At 43.3% G+C, this 24,403-nt stretch overlaps 1 protein-coding gene across 2 annotated transcripts in view; it reads left to right on the forward strand.

The window, feature by feature from the left end:
- LOC126263704 (xaa-Pro dipeptidase) overlaps positions 1–24,403 on the forward strand; it is a 926,801-nt gene that overhangs the window by 360,174 nt on the left and 542,224 nt on the right. The window lies entirely within an intron of this gene.

The following is a 24,403-nucleotide window of genomic DNA, read 5'->3' on the forward strand; positions in this document are numbered from 1 at the left end:
GTACTCATTGGTAAATCAGGCTAATTAATGTCATGTTCAATCGACCTCTAATCAAACCTCATCAAAATCTCACTTTGTCATATCGAAGGATGACATGAGAGGACATAACGTTCTTATCACGTAGTGCACTTGGTCACGTAATCTTTGGCCACAATTCTTCCTTAAAAAGTGTCAATAGGACAATAGAATTCCATGAATCTGTAGTTCACGTCATGACGGAAAAAATTCCTTGTTTACTAATAAGAAATTTTTTGTGTGGGAACATAGTCCTCTTTGTGACTGTTTGCACGAATTCGATCTGGGGTTAGTACGAAGTGAAGGATCTGTATATATACAGCGCGTTTCTGGTGGGGAGGGGGGGGGGGGTTAAGTACTTGAGAGGCAACAGCATCGATACTTTTAGGTGGAGAAAGTTCGATCAAACTTGTATCCAATTTCAGGGGCAGAATGTACAGGGTGGCGCAAAATTGACTGGACGAAAACAAAAGTAACAGCAGACGTTGTACAGTAGGCAGTTTTGACCCGTTAAGTTGTTGTTACCAAATGGTGATAGTTACGCCTTGTCAAGTAGGTATACAATGCAGTGACAAACAAAACAATCACAATAATCATACTAGTGAATTGTTTAAAGCGTGATCTGTGAGACGTGTTTACAGCTGTAGGTTTACGAACTGTTACGATGTTAACGAGAGAAGAAAGGGTTTTCGCTTTAAAAACAGTTTATAAAAGGGGTTGCTAATGCATTTGTTAATGAATGGGAAAGACACTTTATATCAAAACCGCCGTCTCTAGACAAACAATGTACGACATACGAGATAGATTTGAAGAACGTGGATTTGTTATGGATGCACCAAGATCTGGGCGCCCAACGACAGTCACAACTGAGGAAAATGAATTGCGGGTGTGTTTAGCTGTGGTCAAAAGTCCGCAGTGTAAATCACCCAGACGATTAGCAGCTGAACAAGATTTATCACGAAGGTCAGTGCGAAGAATGTTATACAAACAGAAGTTTAACGTTTACATTCCACTTTACGACGTGGGTTGCATGAAGATGATTTAGATCGACGTCTTTAGTTTACTGACTTTATACTTGACCAATAGTAACATGATCGTAACCTATTCAATAAAATTGTGTGGTCTGACGAGGCCAATTGTAAGTAAGTAGGACAGGTTAACAGACAAATGGTTCAAACGGCTCTGAGCACTATGGGAGTCAACTGCTGAGGTCATTAGTCCCCTAGAACTTAGAACTAGTTAAACCTAACTAACCTAAGGACATCACACACATCCATGCCCGAGGCAGGATTCGAACCTGCGACCGTAGCGGTCTCGCGGTTCCAGACTGCAGCGCCAGAACCGCGCGGCCAGGTTAACAGACATAACTGCACTTACTGGTATACTGACAATCAAATCTTTTGTTAGAACAACCACTAAATCAACCGTGTGTGAGTGTTTTAGGGGCAATATCGTCATTTGGTGTACTTGGACCATATTTTTTGAAGGAATAGTGACAGGAGATAAATATTTGGATATGCTTCAGAATTGCGTGGTTCCAGGACTTACGACGTGCGCTGAAAACTTTCAAGAAATTTACTTTCAGTGCGATGACTCTCTGCCACGTTGTGCCACTGCCGCCCGAGATTATTTAAACGAAACTTTCCAAAGAAAAGAGATTGGTCGAATGGCAGATATTGACATTCCTCCACATTCACTAGATATCACGCCCACGGATTTTTTCTTGTGGTGTGACGTCAAGGATTCCGTTTATTCCCAAAAGCCTCAGACCATTCCTGAACTAAAAGACTACATACACGTTGCATTTCATGATTTGGACACTAATGCCACGCCATGCCATAGAGTATGTAGCAGTGTTCCAAAAACACTTCAGAGATGTATTAATGAAGACAAAAAACAGTTTGGACATGAAAAATAATTGTAAATATTGTTTGTATTTGTAATAAAACAAATTCAATCTTTTGTTTACATCAGTGCCCAGTGTCCAGTGACTTTGGCGCCACCCTGTATAAAAATTGCCAGATATGGGTAAGAGCACAGATACTACATAGCGAGAACAGACCAGACTTACAGGTTAAAACAGTTAAAGTTCACAACTGGTGAAACTTCCGGGTTGTATGGTAGTGGTCCATGAAACTTTTCCACTTCCAACGTTTCGTCCAGAGCTGCTCTTCAGAGGACCGGAACCAGAGGCACCTCTGAAGGTGTCCATTGCAGCTCTGTACGAAACGTTAGAAACGGTTACGTTTCGTGGATGACACAACTCGAATGATTCGCCAGCACCGAAGACGACCGGTCGTGAAAAGCTTCTTTGTATAAACTGAAATTAAATTTTTAAATATCCGAATCGACTTCGTTACGTTATCAGTTCTCTTGTTTCGTATAGTGCCTCACGGGAAGTCTTCGAGTAGTTTCACGATGACACGATTATTCACTACGCGAGCTACTAATTTAGTCAGCTCCTACGTTTACTTTTTACATTTCTTTAATTTTTACAGGCAAAAACATGGTTGAGGATATGGTGCGGCAGATCTGTTGGACAGGAAGCGTTAGATTTAGGTGACGTACTACCTCACAAGGAATAACTGCTCCGATCTTGTAGCCAAAGAAACAGTTTGAAATAACAATGTCAACTCATTTTTCAGGAAGGTTACTTACGCGGGCCCTATAAGACGTTTTGTTGACTCTAATTCTTGAATTCTTGTGGTCTTCGGGCCGAAGACAGGTCTGATTCACCTCTCCTCGGTGATCTATCTTATGCAAGGCTCTTCATCTCCACACAACTACTGCAACCTACATTCATTTCAAACAACTTACCCTGATCATGCCTTGGTGTCCCTTACTGTCCCGACTACTTCCTTCCATTATCGAATTGATGATTGCTTGCTGCCAAAGGATGTGTCCCGTCAAATGGTCCCTTCTTTTACTCGTATTGTACCATAAATTCCTTTTCCCCCCGGTTCACTTGGGTGCCTCCTCATTAATTAACTGACCTACCCATCTACTCTTCAGCATTCTTCTATAACACCACATTTCAAAATCTTCTTATGTCTTCTTGTCTGAACTGTTTATCGTTCGCGCTTCACTTCCATGCAAAGCCACCTCTAGTCAAATACATTCAAATTAATATTCGTTGTTAATAAATTTGGCTGTTTCAGAAACGTTTTTCCTGCTGTTGGCAATTCGAATTTTATGTCCTCGCTAATACAGCCATCGTCAGTCATTTTGCTGCCCAGATATCAGAAACTCATCGAATACTTCTACTCATTCCGTGCCTAATTCTATCAACATCAACTGATCTCATTCGACTGCGTTTCGTTACCCTTGTTTTATTTTTGTTGCTATACATCTTACAACTCATTTTCAAGACACTATCCATTCCGTTCATTTGATCTTCCACGTCCCTAGACGTCTGTGAAAGATTTACACTCTCCTCAGCAAACCTCAACGTTCCTATTTCTTCTCGATGAACTTTAATTCTCACATTTCTCTTTGGTTTGTTTTATTGCTGACTCGATGTGAAGATTGAATAACAGCGGGGAGATACTACAACCCTGCCTCATTCCCGTCCCAACTATTACTACCTGTTCGTGCGCTTTGACTCTTACTACTGCATTCTACTTTCTGTGCAAGTTGATTGTTGAGGCTCAGTTAAACGATTGCGTTCGCACGGCAGCACAATTCAACCTCCAAAAACTGTATCCCCTATACCCACAAAATTGACTCATTGCTATACGAAATTTTCAGCTCAAAAGTGACCATACCACCGCTGCTTGAAAACTATATTTATCGCTCCTCACGTATACGTTGGATACTGCCAGGTCCATTGAATAGTGTGTGTGTGTTGGAAATTACTTCGTGAATTGTGAGCCTCTTTCATCTATATTCCATTCTGGCATGGAGCGACAGTAAAACAATTCCATTGGTAAACGGAAGCTCGACAGAGGCGGAAACTTTGGCAGGTACAGTCACGTCCCACATTTACAATTTGGTGCAACAAAATTGGACTATATGCACCAGCGGCGTCAACATAGGCGATATCCAGAAGATAATACAGGCGAGAAATGTGTACTGTACTCTGAAGTAACAGGTGACTGACGGGCTCGATATACCGGAAGTAGGCAGCGCATACTTGTCCTCCTCGTTTGCTTGTCACACCGCTTAGAAACTGGTGTGTCCTTGGGCGAAGCTTGTTGTCGTGTTTGTGGGGAGTGCTGTTACCCCAGAGTACGGGAGGCCGCAGCTGGCCTGCCTTCTGTTTACTTCCGCTCGGAGTAGACCCTGACACTGTGTGTTACACGTAGCCAGCTAATACAACGCAAGGCTGCATCTCGCCTACGCTAGTATACTCTCGTCGCAGGTGTTTAGTCGAAGGTCTCGGGGCAACACACGTCGACAGATACTCAGCACGTGTGACCATACGGAATAAATGTTAGCAGCACCGTGTCGACAGCGTACATCCTCAAAATGGTTCAAATGGCTCTGAGCACTATGGGACTTAACATCTGAGGTCATCAGTCCCCTAGAACTTAGAACTACTTAAACCTAACTAACCTAAGGACGTCACACACATCCATGCCCGAGGCAGGATTCGAACCTGCGACCGTAGCGGTTGCGCTGTTCCAGACTGTAGCGCCTAGAACCGCTCGGTCACTCTGGCCGGCCCGTACATCCTCGAACAGAGATCAGAGTTAGCATGTTTTACCTATTGGGATTAGGTAGTTAATAGTTCAGATTTAATTTGACAAAGGGTGCACAACTGTTGTCGTTGGTGACGAGGGCCCACTGGAAAGTATTTAACCGTAACTGAAAAGAGCACACGGCAACCGTGAGTGTTACAAGTCGTTGAAACCGCCGAACCAGACAGACTTGTCAGCAGAACGATGCTTACGCACGTTTATTTCCAGAACGAGTAATTGTTCGAGATTCGAACCTCGATAGTAGGTTCTTTCCTTCAGTCTCACTTCTTGTAGCGCTTTACCTGTGAAAAATGCCAATTTGCACCCTAGTTGTGAAAGTTTTCACTGTGAATGCGTTCCGCTTTCCTTCAGCAGTACACATTAAATTCGTATCTGCATGTTCCTGTAAATGTGCAGACATACATGTGAACCGAGCGGGTCTTGAACCAAGAACACATTTCTCTGAAGCGAGTATCTTGCTCGAAAGTATATATCTGGTCGGGAGCCGCTCGCCTCGGTCCGTTTTTCCGGCGAACACGAAGGGGCATTCAGTGAAAGCAGCTCCATAGCTCGGTCGCAAGAGGCCAAACGTTCCCGAGCAGTGTGCCTCACGGGACGCTCAAGCGAGGCTCACCGTGTCAGTAGTTTTCCCAGGGCATCTCAGAAGGCGATCGCGAGTATATGTGCACCGTAACGAGTTTGCTACTACATCTTCGAGAACCAGTCGTGAAGTGTGGTGTACCCCAACTTGGTCACACTATTCACCATGTATCGTCTTTCAAGGTGGCGCCATCGGTATCGATGCGGCAGGCAGTCGTTTGTTATGAGGAAGAAACAGTTTGCAAACACGTGCTTCACCTGAGTTGTTGAAATAGCATCTCCTGTCACCTGAAATCCCGGACCATTGATTCCTTACCTGAAAGTATTCACTTTGTTGCTGATCGTGTGTGTAAAAAATTGGCGGTAAAAGTGCTGGTGGCGAGGGGCGGAAAAGGCGGGGAAGGAGGGAGGAAATGCGTGTGCTTACGGGAATATTAGTGTCACTATAAGATGTTTATGGGCTATTAATTGATTATTTATTTTTTATTATGTATTGGAGTCGCCTGCTTAGCTGGGTGGTAACGTGCTCGCCTCCCATGCAGGCGGGCCCGGGTTCGATTCTCGGCCGGGTAGGAGGTTTTCTCCGCTCGGGGACTGAGTGTTGTGTTGGCCACATCATCATTTCATCCTCATGACCGGCGCGCAAGTCGCCCAATATGGTGTCAACTTAAATAAGACTTGCATTTGGCGTCCGAACTTCACCGGATCGGGCCTCCCGGCCAACGATGCCGTACGCTCATTTCCATTTCATTATGTATCGGAAGACTGGGATAAAGAATTTAAGAAAGATATGTGCGTGCCGCAGTGGTAACACCGGTTTCCGTGGGATCACCGAAGTTAAGGTCTGTTGGGCTGGACTAGTACTTGGATGGGTGACCATCCGGTCTGCCGAGCGCCGTTGGCAGGCGGGGTGCAGTCAACTGTTGTGAGGCAAACTGAGGAGCTGTTTGATTGAGAAGTAGGCGGCTCCGATCTCGTAAACTGACGTACGACCGGGAGAGCGGTGTGTTGACCACATGCCCCTCCAACTCCGCATCCAGTGACGCCTATGGGCTGAGGATGATACGGCGGCCGGTTGGTACCGTTGGGCCTTTTTGACGTTTAGTTTAGTTTTTTTATGTGTCTCTATGCCTGTCAGTTGGCTCATGGTCGCTTCTCTTCCTTTTTCTTCTATATACGGAAGTAAACGTAGGCTTGGAAATTCGGGCGAGTGTTGTGCGTTACTCTCACCTGGGCTGTACGACAGGAATGGAATCTAATATTTGTGTAGTATGTTAGGCTGGAAGTAATGCACCTTTTCAGTTCCGGGTGAGACATTAAAAACACGTCTCTTGCGGGAAGGATTATGGAGTAACGCAAGCAGCTTTACCGTAACTAGCAGATCACTGGGCACTGCAGATAGTACAAAAATTCGCGCTTTAGGCTAGTTACTGCGGTCTCTAACCGATCTCTTAGGAGTCTTAGGCCGTCCTCGAACGGAGCGACTGAAAACGAACGCAACAGCAGGCGATCTACATCGGCACCTGGTTACGGACTAGCTGACAACAGAGTTCGGCTCACGGAGCAACTCAGAAATGAGAAACTGCAGTTGCCATGTGCGAGCACGGGGGAGAGGGAGTATTGTTTGTCTCACCTGAGCGTCTTTTGGTTACACTCGGCATGTCGAGCACAGATTCAAGCTCACAGGAAATGTGGGTTTCTATTATTTTTACATTGAAATGAGAAAATTGAAATTCTGGATTCATCCGTACATCTAAAGAAATATACACTGCAGGCTATATTTAGCAGCCAAGGAGCTGTAAGAGACAGATTCAAAATTCGAAACTTTTTAAAGAACGACTAAACAGTGCTACAGTGGTGTTGCACAGATCGTTTCTTCTGCGATAACACATCGTTACTTTTGTTTTGAGAACCCGAATATCTTGAGGTTTATATACACGGAAATGTGCTGGTAGTTTGTGCTCGTTAAATCATTTTATGTGAACACCACTGTATTTGCAGGTATCGGAGAGTTGAGGATTGTCATTTATCGTTTACACTTGACGCTGTAATTTTACAGAACGAGAAAGTGTACTTGTTACATGGAAGAATACTATCGGTGTGATTTACAATTTGTTGTACATTTGCGTCCATTACCGTATTGGTAATTTTATTTTAAACAATAAATATACGGTACACTACACACTTCATATGAAATTCTTTTCCCACTTCACACCCCGCTTTCTCTGTCACATCTCTCCTACAGTAGCCTGGGTGCTTGTAGTTGTATAAAATGGTACTTTTTCGCCTTTATGCATAACGTTAATGTCCACAACTTGCTCGTCCACCTTCAGATTAAACGAATACAAAGCTTTATTCGAGGACGCGATGCATCCCAGATCGCTTGGCAATGCGAGCTCCGAGTCGCTAGCAACTGGTTGGCAACGCGTTGCGAGCGATTGACTTGTGGGTCACTATGCAGTCACGCCGTCTACGGAGCCCAATTCATCTACACAGGAAGTGATTCGCTGCCGACGCGTTACCAACTCACGTCGCCAACGAGTTACTTTTGAGTGGCTCCGTGTGCAGGGGCCTTGTTTGAGCAGGAGAACGGAAGCTCTCGGAAGGTTTGCTGTTCAAGGTCGCAACGTCAGTGCAGGGAGGCTGGTGGAGACCTCACTGTGGTGGGCCGGTCGAACGGGGAAAGGCCTGTCCACAGCCGTTTCCGCACGTAACTGAAGTCGCACAACGGGTGGCACAAACGCGTTACGTAAATGCGGGGCACAGTGAACGCCGCGGGGACTCTGCGGCACACACGACCTGCCGCGACGGCCGAGTTACAGAGCCGAGCCGAGGCCAGGCCACGTGACCCGGCCGGCCCGGCGCCACCGTCGTTTCCCCAGATGCGCCGCGTTGCTGGATCGTTAGGAGCCCACGGGGAAGACACCCCGCCGTCACGTGCAGGAAAAGTTGGAGCCGCCCGCCGACCAACAGCTCATCACCCCATCAATGATTCCGTGCTCGGGCGTGTTTGTCTGCCCCGGGAGGTGCTGCTATAAGCTGACACAGAATTTCCCCAGAAATTCAGACAACTTACGGCTTTTCATTACACACAGTGAACTACAGTTTCTCTGACAAGGGAAGTACCTCTGCTCGAACGGCTCAAACCGAATAGAAAAGATTTTAAGATACGAATATGTGCAATGTGAAAAAAACTGCATTTGTGTCAGTGACTGAAAGTCATCGAATCTTAAGAACCACAGAAACACAAGTCACTGTACAAACAATGCAACGTAAAGATGGCCGCGCGCGTATCTGTAAGTTCGAAAAACGCGCGTAATCGAGCGCTTTGTGCAAGCATGCCCAAATATCCTTCGCCTCCATACAGCCCGAGCTTTCTTGTACAAGCATCATTTCGTGTTTCGACTTTGTGAAGCTCAAGCAAAGGTAGTTTGCTTGTTTTGACCGACTTTACTTTTGTGATGCGGAGAAAAACAACGGAAGAGGAAACGTGATGTGTTGGGTAAATGAAACGAATAACATAGTCTCGCATAAATTACTCTGAGTTGAAGGAAAATCCACATGATTGGTATCAATATTACGGGATAAATAGCGAAAGAGGTTTGAACCTCCCTCTCCTGAGGCAAAAAGGTTCTGAGCTGTCGGAGTGGCCGAGCGGTTCTAGGCGCTACAGTCTGGAACCGCGCGACCGCTACGGTCGCAGGTTCGAATCCTGCCTCGGGCATGGATGTGTGTGATGTTCTTAGGTTAGTTGGGTTTAGGTAGTTCTAAGTTCTAGGGGACTGATGACCTCAGATGTTAAGTCCCATAGTGCTCAGAGCTATTTTTTTTCTCAGCTATTCTAATTTGTCCTTGATATACTGGATACTGGCGCTGGGATCGAGTTGACATCTGAGCTGCTCCCACACAAGTTCTATGGGGGACAGACACGGGGATCCAGCTAGCCACAGGAGGATCTCAACATCACACAGACAGCTCCTAGGGACATGTGCCACGTATGGATGAGTATTTTCTTGTTGAAAAAATAGCACCATAATACTGTTGCATGAGAGGTAACACATGAGGATACAGGATGTCCATTCAATGACTCAGTATTCTTGTTAGTTGGTGTCATAAGTATCAATACTCATTACAAACAGATATCTACTGTTACAGTAAGCTACTCGTCTCTGATGAATGTCATAGTGGCAATGTAGATATGAAACAAGCAATAGTAGATAAATAGGGTGAGCTGAATTAATGCAACAGGGCCGTCTTTTTTTACCACTCTGTGGAAATGAGAGCATGTTGTTGTAACTCTGCCAAGTGTGTATGATGTGTAAGGCTAACGCCAAACGAAGCTTTCTCCTGGAATGCGAGGTAGTACAAAAGACAGTACATGCAGTTACAGGAACTGGGAGAAGGAAGAGGATCGACCCGTCTCCGAATTACATACAAGTACTGCAGTCCGAAGGAGACCTGCATCCCTCGGGATGTCACCAAAACATTCTCCGGGAAAATGAAACGAATAACGTCGTCTCGCTTCGGCTGCTCTGGGCTGAAGATATACCCACATGATTGGTATAAATATTTCAGGATAAATAGCGAAAGAGGTTTGAAGCCTCTATTACTCCTAACATCTTCGATTAAGAAGCAGGATGCAAACATGAGTAAATGTAACACCACGCGAAAGGCTGTCAGCAGTATTGCAGTTATTCGCGCGCTGAAGCGGCTGCGTAGGCTTCAAGTAGCTATTCATATGGTTCAAATGGCTCTGAGCACTATGGGACTCAACTGCTGAGGTCATTAGTCCCCTAGAACTTAGAACTAGTTAAACCTAACTAACCTAAGGACATCACAAACATCCATGCCCGCGGCAGGATTCGAACCTGCGACCGTAGCGGTCTTGCGGTTCCAGGCTGCAGCGCCTTTAACCGCACGGCCACTTCGGCCGGCAGCTATTCATACCCATACGTATTACAGTACACGATTAACTTGTGAACTTCATCACTTCTTTTCGTTTTTTCGCTCCTGTAATTGATTCTGGGAGAATTTATGCTTTTAATGATGAAATTCCAGCATTATATAGGAACTATGGCCACTAGCTTGGATTACTAAATTTTATTTTTTCCAGTTTCTGTGACAGATTCGAAAATTTTTGTTTGTGGTCACATTCTCCATTCTCAAACCACAGCCTTCGTTGTAAGCATTAACATACGTATCCATCAGTGGGCACATATGCAGTACCCGTAACTTGTATTCTTATATACGTATGAAACAGTTATGGTTATACAAGAACCAATAAACTTCACAAAGACCTGCAGTAACAGATCCCTACAATTCTCCGCAGTATAATGTAGGTTCGTGTTATAACTGTCTCAACTTCGACTATTCCATATGTGTGCACTGCTGGAAATGTATGTTAACGTTTGGAACGAGTGCTGTGGTTTGAGACTGGACTATATAGTCCGAAGCTAGTTATCACAAATAAAAATTTTTAAATGCACATGTGACAGAAACTGGTAAAGATAAAATGGTAGCCGGCCGGGGTGGCCGAGCGGTTCTAGGCGCTATAGTCTCGAACCGCGCTACCGCTACGGTCGCAGGTTCGAATCCTGCCTCGGGCATGGATGTGTGTGATGTCCTTAGGTTAGTTAGGTTTAAGTAGTTCTAAGTTCTAAGGGACTGATGACCTCAGAAGTTAAGTCCCATAGTGCTCAGAGCCATTTGAACAATTTGATAAAATGATATGTTTATTTATGGCAGGTAAAACAGCTTTTTATTTTGTTTGAAGTATAAATATACAACATCCCTCTTTGCCTTCTATGGTATACTTTCGATTGAAGGCTATTTAAACGAGGCTTGCTTTCGTATGCGCAATAAACTTGGTCAGCAATTTGGTATATATTTGCCTCATGTCACTTGACATAAGATTCTAGAAAGATTGCCTCACAACTGACGTTTGTTTGTACAAACTTGAACTTTGTGGGTACACTCGTCTAAACATATTTATTATGTACTTTGAAGTGCTTGCACAAGCCTGCATGACGGAAAACTGATCAACCGTCAAGCAGCTAGAACAATCCTAACGCTTGCTTAGAATTATGCTAGAGAATGTCAAGCATTTTCCTACAAAGTTACTGATTATAATTGTACACGTTTGTCAATCTCGCAGTGACGTATGTGGCCACCTTAACATGTATATATATTACCAGCAGATTAACAAGAGTCATAAATGAGCTATTATTTGACAAACAGGTAAACATTTCCTCAAAACAAAATGTGTTAACGCATTTGCACAGTTGCAGAGTCGCATTTACCAAAATAGGAGTTGTTATATTGCCAAACGTTTAGCCCTTGTTAACCATCCAAGTTGCAAATATGTAGTGTCACTTAAGTGACTAACACACTGCGGAATGCAACAGATCGTGGCGAATATCAGGATACTGTGATCACGGTGGCTTCTGCGATTGGACTGCTGCATTGCAGATGCTTCGAACATGATGTAGCGTGACCACGTTTTGTCATCGTCAAGTGTGCATACTTCTTCATTCCGCTGCTTTTCAATAATCTCATTGAAACTCCACATTACTGTGCGGAATAACGCCTAATTTCCGACTCATATCAATTTGCTGATCAAAACTGTTTGTCACACGGAGGTGTTGTTTCTTCAGCTTTCACTAGTCTTTAGACTAAAGAAGCTGAAAAAACATCAATTGTACACAAACGCAGAATTTTATAGACAACCGACCTGATGGGTTCTTGAACAAGCACAACTCCGTATTTTAAACATAATTTTTTTCGGTTTTTGCGGTTCCAGTTTGTGGTACTTCTTTTGTCAGTTACTTTCCCAACTGAGTATTAAATAGAGCAATCCTCAGGTAAAGGATAGGTCCGTTAGTCAGCATTAGTTACCATAAATACGCCAGAGACTGGCTGCATAATGTGTTTATGGTGGGGAAATTTCATACACCCACAATTTTCTCGTCTGTGCACAGAACTTAAATGTATATGCTTTCTCACTGGAAAGCGCTTAACACTATAACGGAAAATTGTTATCGGTTCTGTTGTTGTAAATATTATCCTTCTTCAAGACGTGGACTGAAGATAAGACCTTATGTATTAAACCCACCTGTCCCGACAGACAAGGCCGAGATTATAAGTGATTACTACAGACAAGATATCGTAAAGGCCGACAAAGCCAATGAAACAGGCGTAGTAAGCTATATTCAGTTTCGTTTGACACGTATCGGATAAACATAAAGAGGAACAAAAGTGAAGGCGTGCTGTGTACTTGAAGTCCCTACGAAAGGGACGAGACACGGAGCTCAGGGAGAATGAAATAGCTTACCTTAATTTTGCGAAAAAGAATATAAATAAAAAAAGTAAACTTAAATTGGTTCGGGGAAGGAACAAGGATCTAAAATCGGAAGGAATCACACAAGATGACCCTCAGAAAAAAAAAAAAAATTAAACACAAAGGAACTAACGGCATTTTTGATTTTATCCATACTGGATGAGAGGTCGTGGTTGTGAATGTCAATGTTAAAAAATATATCGGCTCAAACATTTGTTTGTAGTGTAAAACACTAAGATTGACGCGTTTCTGAAGTCAAGCTTCCATCATCAGAATAATAAAAAGTAAAAGAACCTGTTAAACTCGCTAAAATGGAACATGCACCAGGCACAATAAAATTGATAATAAAATTAAAACATCGTGGCTACTTCCCTTGTTGCAGCCGTGTCTTCCAAGGTGCATCTCCACACAGTCGTCAAAATATTGGCATATTGACCATGGGGTAAATCGAAGGCAGAAGTCTGAACTACTTCCTCAGAAACGAGCAACAAACTTCATCCGGCTAAAAAATTAAGTGATGCTGTCATACCACCAGTTTTTAATATCGATGTAAATCAGTTCGACAAAAATGTAGATGAATCAATCTGAAGGAAAATAAACAAAATAATATGAAGTATAAACGTGGAAAAAGAAAATAAAATCCGTTATTATGCTGAGCTCATGATAGTAGATGCTTACCAAACACCACAAACTATTACTTAGCATGTTTGTTGTGAAGAGCTCTAGTTACAACATTGATTCCGTTTAGGTTCGCTTTTTAATTTTATTCTGATGAATGTTACTAAGAGGGCAGAATCGAACTCGAGAATTTTTAATGACCACAAACTCGAAGTGTCCTGTGAAGGGTCAGTTAACCCTACATTCGAACTCTGCAACCCTGTACGTATGTAGCAGGATGGTCGACCCTTGACATGAGTCAACGAGGGTGATATTGCTTGTCCAAATCCATCTCGTCAGTCCTGTGAACGACAGCAACTCTCTAACATCTGTGCAGAATCAAATAGTGTTTCGTTGTGTAATTCAAGTTAGCCATCGAAACGAAAAATGTGGCATAAGTTAAGGTTTGCAACCTGTTTTTAGAAGTCGTGATAATATACATTTAACCTGCGATGGTTATGAATTCCAACATTACAAAAGAGTTCAAGGAACTGAAGAAAATGGCTTGCGATGCTGTGGTAAAAATTCGCAGTGTTTCGTTACATTATTTACGATAGGCAACGAAAAACTGCTCTTAGATGACGAAAGTCATGGGATAGCTATGGCACATATACAGATGGCGCTAATATCGCGTACACAAGGTATAAAAGGGCAGTGCATTGGCGGAGCTGTCATTTTTACTCAGATTATTCATCTGAAAAGGATTCCGTCGTGATTGTGGCTGCTCGATGGGAATTAACAAGCTTTGAACGCGGAATGGGGTGGAGCTAGACGCACGGGACTTCCCATTCTGAAATCGTTAGGGAATCCAATATTCCGAGATCCACAGTGTCAAGAGTGTGCCGAGAATGCAGTGGCCGACAGACTCCCCTTAACGGCAGAGTGGAGCGGCGTTTGCATAGAGTTGTCATTACTGACAGACAAGCAACATTGCGTGAAATAACCGCAGAAATCGATGTGGAACCTACGACGAGCGTATTAGAACAGTACAGCGAAATTTTTCGTTGGTGGCCTACGGCAGCAGACGACCTACGCGAGTACGTTTTCTAACAGCACGACATCGCCTACAGCGCCTCTCTTGAGCTTGTCACCATATTGGTTGGACCCTAGACTACTGGAAAGTCGTGGCCGGGTCAAATGAGTCCCTATTTCAGTTGGTAAGAGCTGATGGTAGGGTTCGAGTGTGGCGCAAAACCCACGAACCCAAGTTGCCAGCAAGGTACTGTGCAAGCTGGTGGTGGCTCTTTAATGGTGTGGGCTGTCTTTACATGGAATAGATTGGGTCCTCTGGTCCAACTAGACCAACCATTGACTGGGAATGGTGGTGATCGGCTACTTGGAGGCCATTTGCAGCCATTCATGGACTTAATGTTCCCAAACAACGATGGAATTTTTATGGATGACAATGCGCCATGTTCACGAGTGGTTTGAAGAACATTCTGGACAGTCCGAGCGAATGATTCAACCACCGAGATCGCCCGACATGAATCCCATCAAACATTTACGGGACATAATCGGGAGGTGTCCACCCCTGGTAGCTGAGTGGTCAGCGCGACGGAATGTCGTGCCTAACGGCCCAGTTTCGATTCCCAGCTGGGTCGGAGATTTTTCCGCTTAGGGACTGGGTGTTGTGTTGTCCGTATCATCATTATTTCATCCCCAGTCGCCGAAATGGCATCACCTCAAAGACTTGCACCAGGCGAACGGTTTACCCGACGGGAGGCCCTAGCCGCACGGCATTTTTATCGAGAGGTCAGTTCGTGCACAAAACCCTGCTGCGGCAACAGTTTCGCAGTTATGGACGACTGTAGAGGCAGCATGCTCAGTATTCCTGCAGTGGACTTCCAACTATTTTTTGTCACTTCAGTGTACTTTCGCTTTCCAGTTCCAGGACACCTTTTAAACAGGAGAATGTTATTGAACTCTGTTAAAACAAAAGGCGAAGCTTTGGATGAAAGAGCATCAAAGCATGTACGCAAAGAAATAATGACAATCCGACAGCTAATAACAAATCAACGAGGAAGGATGCAAGGTATATACGCAATAACGTTTCTCACGTTCGTTTGAAGAGTATGCCGAAACTGACAAAATCTGCAATGGAAATCCAGATTTCCTTATCGCAGATGGCGAAGCCTTTCTCCTCTATAATCATATGTAAAATGATCATGTTGTTTTTTCAACCGACTTCAATCTGTAGTACCCATGTGAGCAGTGAAGTACAGGATGTCCCACTCAAACGTCCCTGATTTCAAAGACCCAGGAAAAAAACCACAGTAGATACGACAGTGAAAAATGCACCACATTGTAGAGCATCTCAGAGAATTTATTTATTTATCATCAATACACCTCTTCATGTGAACCATTTGCAGTGCGAAGAATATCGAGTCTATATTGAATTTCTTGCGAAGTTCTTTGTAACATTTCCTCTGTTATTGTTGCAATCACAAACGTATACGATGTCGCAACGTAGGAATATCCTCCACTTGGTCGCACAAACGCGGTCCTTCACGAATCCCCACATGAAGAAATCAAGCGTGAACGTGGTTGGCCGGGCAAAGGGTCCTCCGGGTCCTATCCAACGATTGGGGAATTTCCTATCCAGGAACTTGGTAACAGCCGTTGACCAATGCGGCGGAGCTCCATCTTGAAAAATGATGTTCTGTTGCAAGTCTTGTATTAGAGGGTACACAAACTGCTCCAACATGTCCAGATACACTGACCCATTCACTATTTGTTCCGCAAGGAAGAACGGTCCAACAATCCTGTCGTGCATTAGTCCGCACCAGACGTTTAGTTTAGGGCTATCACGAAGATGTTCAATGACGACATGCGCATTTTGCCAACCCCAAATCCGAACATCATGGCTTTTAACCCTTCCTGATAGATGAAATATTGCCTCATCTAAGAATTAACATCTTTCTAGGAAGCTGGCATCCATATCAGTAAGCTGCAGTAAATCCGCAGCAAATTGTTGTCGGCGCGATTTGTCGTTCAGTGTAGGATGTTGCAGAATTTGCACTTAGTAAGCACACATATGAAGACGCTGGTGAACTACACGATGCTATGTTGATCGAGGAACATCAAGTTTCCTAGATGCTTGACGAATTGACTTACGTGGGCTTCTGAGAAACGTTTATCTGATGTCCTCCACTGTCTCTTCTGAAACTCCGTAACGCGCACCGCCAGAATGTTTCAGAACACTTCCTGTTACCAGAAACTTACTATACCATTCGTTACTTGTTTTCACATCAGGTGGATCACATTCATACACACCACAATAATTTCTTTGCATAGTTATCGGCGATTTTGTTTCTGCAAACCACACTACTGCGTGCGCGTGCTGCTGTGGTAGCCATTTTCAATTAATGCGACCATGCTGCACTCTGGCGGCTGTACTTGGCACTGACGCGAGAATATAAATTCTTTGAGGTTCTCGACAATGCGGTGCATTTTTCACTGTCGCATCTACTGTGGTTTTTCTCTCCTGGGTCCTTGAAATCAGGGAGGTTTGAGTGGGACACCCTGTATGTAAGCTTTTTCAGTATTTTAAATAATTATTTTTCCTTTATGTAGGTATTCTATGTAGTTTTTTCCCTTCTTAAACAACATAATGCTTAGTTATTACTAACACATTTAATATTATGATAAAATGTTATGTGCTACATTCTGGCCAATTCATGTGCAACATTCGGACTGTTCTTTTATGTAGGTAACAGACTAAAAGAAAGTAGGAAATAAAATAAAAAATAAAAAACTACTGATGGACAGTACTTTTCAATATGCAGCGAAACAATTTCTCTAGGCATTCACATCCATAGTTAGTTTGGAGGTTCTTACATATCACCAGTGCTCAGCCTTACAGAAGTTAAACAGAGAGAAAAATATTTGAAAATCACACAACATGTTCAAGGTGAATGTAGGAATAGGCAACCGGCTTTTTAATCCAATGAAGGTGGTAAGTGACTTCGAACATTCCACCCATGACAGCATCGAGGTTACCTTCCCATTAGTCAAGATTACTGGTTATCGGTTTCACCTGGCTCAAGTGTGGTAAGTACAGTTCTGATTGTTATTTCAAGAAAACTCTGTTACAATTGAACGGTAAACTGACGAATTATATAGAATATTATTTGTCATTTTTATAACACACTGGATTACAGTTATTCCTAAAATTACATTAGTCCTAAAATTAGCTGTACATCATTCATTCTATAAAGGGTTATTTACATTGCTTACGTCGCGGACCTTGAAAAGCATTTGTCTTTTTAATTTCCACAATATTATTGTATTTTACATATTTCATGTGGCGAATACACAAACACTTGATTTGACTTTGATGTACAAAGACCAGAACAGTGAAAAAGACCAGTCGCTGCCTTACATCTCTGGGCTTAGTTACTTAAATCCTCAAGATATTTCTGATGTTTTTGCTGACCTGGTCAGCATACAGCCGTTACACCAGAAACTCACTAAATTTGCCGATTATGTCACTGAAGATTACATTGATGACGAAGAAGATGCGCTATTTGCTCCTCACGTTTGGACAGCAGATTCTACTTCCTTTTCGGAAACGACTAACACTTGTGGAAACTTTCCTTCTCATTTCAATGCTTCGTGTAAATCTCCTCACCCAAAGATCTTCAAGTTTATGAAAAGTCTGAAGCATGAAGAAACTGATACGTATATAAGAATTAGCCCAGCAAAAAATGGCCAAATCATCAAAACGCATTCAAACACCAGGAAGGGGCAAGATCCTCTACAACAGAAATTATATTTACTCAAAAATGGTAAAATTGGCAAATTAGAATTTGCGAAGTGGCATTCATACAAAGCGTCCGTGAGTAGAACATAAGATAAATTTGTAATAAAATCTTTGTGTTGTTGTATAGTTTGTTCTCTTTTGTATCTTTTTCACTGGCCCAGTGTTTACAGTGTTCTTTCAGAACGATCAAAATAGTGGCTGAGGTTGGTTGGTTGGTTGGGGAAGGAGACCAGACAGCGTGGTCATCGGTCTCATCGGATTAGGGAAGGATGGGGAAGGAAGTCGGCCGTGCCCTTTCAGAGGAACCATCCCGGCATTTGCCTGGAGTGATTTAGGGAAATCACGGAAAACCTAAATCAGGATGGCCAGACGCGGGATTGAACCGTCGTCCTCCCGAATGCGAGTCCAGTGTCTAACCACTGCGCCACCTCGCTCGGTAAAATAGTGGCTGAGGTCGTGCACTTGCTGCTTTCAGATTTGGAAGAGTTTGGCGAGTTTGTGCAACTGGTCTCCCGCGAGCAGGTAAAAGTTGCCGAGTTCGTGAGTTGCGCCCAGGAGGCGCTTTGGGAACAGTTTCCAAATTCGAACGTTTCGTTTTCCACTTGCAGGTAGAAGTTGCCGAGTTCGGGCGAGTCGGACCGAGCCACAACTGAAACGCATGATACAACGGAAAAAGTCAGAATCGTCGATATATGGAGAATGTGCTAGCAACTAAGAAGCAGTTTCCTGAATGCTCATGTTTCATATAACTGTCTCGCAAGCTACACGCTATGAACAGTGGTTTCAAGTTTTGCGTATGTCGCGAAAGTCGAGCAGAGGGAATCATAAAACGTATGGCACGCGCTTTGCTCTCTGAAAACTGTTATTATTAATTACGCACTCTTGGAAATAGAAATAGTCTGCATTTTCGGCGAAGTTTCAGAAGGTCTTTGCGTAGCTTAAGTATGAAAATTAATGAAGTTTTCCACTTTTTTCAAATTATTCATTTTTGGATTATGTTAGGGTTCCTAGGAGCTTCTTTCTTCAGTGTTGCTAGTTTTAAGATCGCTTCCCAACCAATTAAAAAGTATTTCTACACATCAATTTTTTAGGGACGCATATCAGTTCAAATGGTTCAAATGGCTCTGAGCACTATGGGACTTAACTTCTGAGGTCATCAGTCCCCTAGAACTTAGAACTACCTAAACCTAACTAACCTAAGGACATCATACACATCCATGCCCGAGGCAGGATTCGAAGCCGGCCGGAGTGACCGTGCGCTTCTAGGCGCTACAGTCTGGAACCGAGCGACCGCTACGGTCGCAGGTTCGAATCCTGCCTCGGGCATGGGTGTGTGTGATGTCCTTAGGTTAGTTAGGTTTAATTAGTTCTAAGTTCTAGGCGACTTATGACCTCAGAAGTTAAGTCTCATAGTGCTCAGAGCCATTTGAACCAGGATTCGAACCTGCGACCGTAGCGGTCGCGCGGTCAGACTGTAGCGCCTAGAACTGCTCGGCCACCCCGGCCGGCGAAAGATAGAAATCGTGGAAAAAATTAGAAAATTGTTGCTAGGGTCGTAACAGATCGGTATAGCTTATTTGAAAATGTACCACAGACGCACAGGGCACTTGGAATCGTTGGAAGAAATTCTACGTTGTACTCGCCTTAATCGTTGATACTTTTAGAGAAAGGCCTTCCAAGTAACATGTGCAGCATTTACACTGTCTTCATCGTATATTTCGCGTAGGGCTCATGAGAATAAAGGAGGATGACACGTGAGGAACCACGCGGATCGCCAGTTTCCTCTACCACAAACGTGAGTTGTATAGGACAGGGCATGGCTGCTGTTGGTACGAAGTAGCTATTCACTGTACACGATGTTGCTGAGTATGGTTGCAAAACTCGTTATGCCGAGCACCACATAACGGGTAGAATGGCTGTCGACATTCAACTATCTAATTTCATTGGGGATTTGTTGTTTATCATTGTCTTCACTCGAACATGATAAGGAAAATACGAACTGAGTTCCATTGCTCTTGGATGCCTGATACTCTTGTTCCCCCACACTTCAGCTGTGTAGGAGGGGTGAGGCCAACTACAGATATTGTCTCCACTAGAACAGACGATACGATAAACATGTTCCCGACCTTGCCGGTTTCAGGCACGTGCACTTTGAAAGGTGCTCGGTGAAGCAACAATTTGGAGATTATTCGGTTTTTTCGTAGCCTCGTTAAGAGTCTTATCAGAGTAAACACTGGTGCTGTCGAGGTGCGGCGCTATCCGTGCCCTCCATGGCCGCTGTTGGTGCGACTGGCTTGCCAGACAGGAAAGTTGTTTACCACGCTCATCCGTCTGTACTTGACACACATTCGCTGAGCAAAATATGTCGCGCGAAACAGAGCAAACAGCCGCCAGCCGGGTCTGCAGCGTGTCGCGCTCAACTGATATCTGATAACACGCGCGCTTCTCCGCTGTCTGAATCTGTAGTCTGACGTATAAATTGAGATACTCTTCGAATTGCAAATGACCCAGCCAATGATGAGATTCACTCTATCCTCTTCTGGTGGAGCTTTATCACTACACAAACCTTCAATTTAATTTTTTTTTGCCAGATTAGTTCTCAAAAGTAGGTTCTTGAATCAATTTGCAGTAAGCCTACTGATTTGGCTTGGTTCAAATGGCTCTGAGCACTATGGGACTCAACTGCTGAGGTCATTAGTCCCCTAGAACTTAGAACTAGTTAAACCTAACTAACCTAAGGACATCACACACATCCATGCCCGAGGCAGGATTCGAACCTGCGACCGTAGCGGTCTCGCGGTTCCAGACTGCAGCGCCAGAACCGCGCGGCCACTTCGGCCGGCCCTACTGATTTAAAAAAAAATTAATTTTGTTCTATCACATAGGAATTTATCACAAAATAAAGTCTTACATTTTAAAGATGTAAATAGCTAAAGCAAAAGTATTAAAATAATATTTAATAAAATCCTGTGTTTTATAACTATTATTTTATTTTTCTGGGCGTATAATAAACATGGTAGAAATAGTTCTCTTGGCAGCATTTAATTTTCTAAAGTTCTTTTTCTTATTTTCTCACCGAACGTTTATCTGAACTGTCATCCTTCAATATCGAACAACATTCAGCCACAGTACTTTCATTCCGTGGTCCCTGGTAGCTTTTCTCCGTTCGCTTCATGTCCTCGTGGAAGCGTTCTCCTTGCTGTTAAGTATACTGTCCCAGATTTTCAGAAAGTAGCCAGTTTGTGATGGTATGAAGTGAAATTTCATGTTCGAGTCACAGCCTAACTTCTTGAACATTTCCAACATAGTTTTGATAATTTTCTTCTAATTTGAATATCTTTTTATTTTCTAAAAAGTTTTCAGTAACACACTTATGGGCAGTTCACGCATCCTTTTCTTTAACGTTAATTGTATTCACCGTTTCGTGATACTTCATCACTTTGTGAATTTGAAGACAAAGACCAGTTTGATATGTAATGGTTGGAGCAACATTACGTTTGTGTACTACGAGCCGTTGATGTAGGACGTTTTTAGTCTCAGGCACAAAATGTCTCCGATTTGGCCAAATCTGTATGCTCGAGCACTTTTGCTGTTCCCAGCTAACCCACTCACATAAAAAGCAGAACTTTTCATGTAGTCCTGAATAAAATTAATGTTATTGAAAATAAAATAAAGTTTATTCTGCTATGAAAAAAAACTGGACGTGATAGAAGAATACTAAGAACATTTTTAAATCACCGTAAAAGTTAGTTAAGAACACACACTTATTTTCAGTCATCTGATATCATGCAAACCGTTCTCAATGGATTGAGAGAATTTTACAGGGTCTCCCAAACCCTTAGGATTCACATTACATAGATGTTAGAGGATTCTAAACTGAGCCAGAAAAGAAATGAATACACATTTACGTTCTTATTGACATAAAAAATTTACGCATTTAACAACTACTTAGCTCCTGGAAACTCCTTGAAATGACGACAGCTAGACTGAATACATGCTGGCCGGCCGCGGTGGCCGAGCGGTTCTAGGCGCTTCAGTCCGGAACCGCGCGACTGATACGGTCGCAGGTTCGAATCCTGCCTCGGGCATGGATGTGTGTGATGTCCTTAGGTTAGTTAGGTTTAAGTAGTTCTAAGTTGTAGGGGACTGATGACCTCAGATGTTAAGTCCCATACTGCTCAGAGCCATTTGAACCATTTGAATACATGCTTTCACGAAAGATAAGAGATTGCCCCATGCTCTGACACATTCCTGTTGTATCAGACATGCAATTAGGGATTCTATACACTGCATTCTTTAAAGTGTCCATTCCGCGAACAGATTGATGAGCGCTTATTGACGAATTTGCTACAGGATCCAACTATGTCACTACAAATTCTGCTGTGCAGCAATTCCTTGCCGAGGTCCTTGGCCAGCTCTCCATGGCATGAACCACCCGTTCCCTAGGATTTGCTATCCACAACGGTGAATTTCTTCTAATAAGTATGACGCAGTCGTAACACCGGTTCCCGTCAGATCACCGAAGTTAAGCAATATCAGGCTTGGTTAGTACTTGAATGAGTGACCGTCCGGTCTGCCGAGCGCTGTTGCCAAGCGTTGTGTACTGAGTCCTCGTGAAGCAAATTGAGGAGCCATTTGATTGAGAAGTAGCGGCTCCGGTCACGAAAACTGACAACGGCCGGGAGAGCAGTGCGCTGACCACATGTCCCTCCATAGCCGGATCCAGTGACACCTGTAGGCTGAGGATGGCACGGCGGTCGGTCAGTGCCGTTAGAGTTTTCCGAGACATGTTCGGACGAATTTAGTTTTGAGTATGGCGACTGTGGCGAAACTTCACTCTGGTATTAGTTCAACTTCTCGAGCAATATTTGCCTGCTAAACAAAACATTACTGCAGTCCATAATTTCGTGTAACGAGTTGTGCTTCTTCGCCGACAGCCAGGCATAAGTCTTAAACAGCGGTAAACCTTACCGTGGCTACATCACAGACGAATTTGTGTTGTTTTTCAGGGTAGCGCTACCAACGACGATGCAGCATTTGTTATGAAGTGAAAGCAGCTATAAGATACGTGACTCACCTATTGCTCATTCCAGAGCTCGTAACAGCTGAAAAGTACATTTCCGATCATTCGATACGACACAGAATAACGAAGTGAAGAAATACTCATAGCTACTGTGTTAAGTATTAGCAGATTCGTTTCCAGTTCCTTGACCGTTTGTCTTTAACTTTAAGCTGTCTGATAATTTCAGTGAAGCTGTAATCGTTTGTTTATAATGTTGTAATTGCTGTCTTCAGTTGGAAGACTAGTTTGCTGCAGCTATTTCCTGCAAGCCTCTTCATCTCTACGTAACTGCGGCAACCTACATCCATTTGCATCTGTTTACTACACTGGAACATTGGTCTTCCTCTACAGTTTTGACTCCATACATTTTCTTCCATTGCCAAACTGACTATTCTTTGGTGCTTCAGGAGGTGTCCTGTCAACCGATTGCTTCTTTTAGTCAAGTTGAGCCTCAATTTCCTTCCCTCCCAAATGGATTTAGCGTCTCCTCATTAGCTATTCGATCCATCCATCTAATCTTCAGCAATATTCCGCAGCATCACATTTCAGATGCTTATATTCTCTTTTTGCCGTAACTGTGTAACTTCGACGTTTCACTTCCGTACAAAGTTACACTCCTTACAAATACTTTCAGAAAAGACCTCCTAACGCTTAAATTTATCTTCAGTGTTAGAAAATTTCTAATTTTCAGAAACGTTTATCATCCTATCGCCTCTCTCTTTGCTTCGGCCATCGTCAGTTTGTTGCCAAATAGCAAAACTCGACTACACTTTTAGTGTCACATTTTCTGATCTAAGTCCCCCGGCATCGTCTGATTTAATTCGACTACATCCCATCACCATCATTTTACTTTTTTTGATATTCATCAAATAACCTCTTTAATACACTATCCATTCTGGTATGTTGATAATTTTTATTTTGTGGACCGTGTAATTGCAACTGAATGAAACACAGTTTTTGTGCCACACGAGTTTCGCCTTTATTCTTTGCAAGGCCTTGCTAAGGATAAGGGCGATATGTTTAAAATTTCTTGTCGTATTCAGCATCCATGAGCACTATTTCACTTCGCGTCTCTGGAAGGTACCTTTGCCTATCTGTTTTTCTTTGTAAATATATATTGTATATTCTTGTTTGCTGACATGTTCTACATTCTTGAGTATCTACTGACTGTGGATGCATTGGAGTAAAAGAACGTCTAATCTAATGTAAACCAATGTTCTTGAACCTTAGAAGGGCACTGCGAAGTTTTCCATGATGATTGTTGGGTTTTGTATCTGTTGATTTGACCAGCG

The sequence above is a fragment of the Schistocerca nitens genome, chromosome 6, assembly GCF_023898315.1.
Source record: "Schistocerca nitens isolate TAMUIC-IGC-003100 chromosome 6, iqSchNite1.1, whole genome shotgun sequence".
Lineage (NCBI taxonomy): Eukaryota > Metazoa > Arthropoda > Insecta > Orthoptera > Acrididae > Schistocerca > Schistocerca nitens.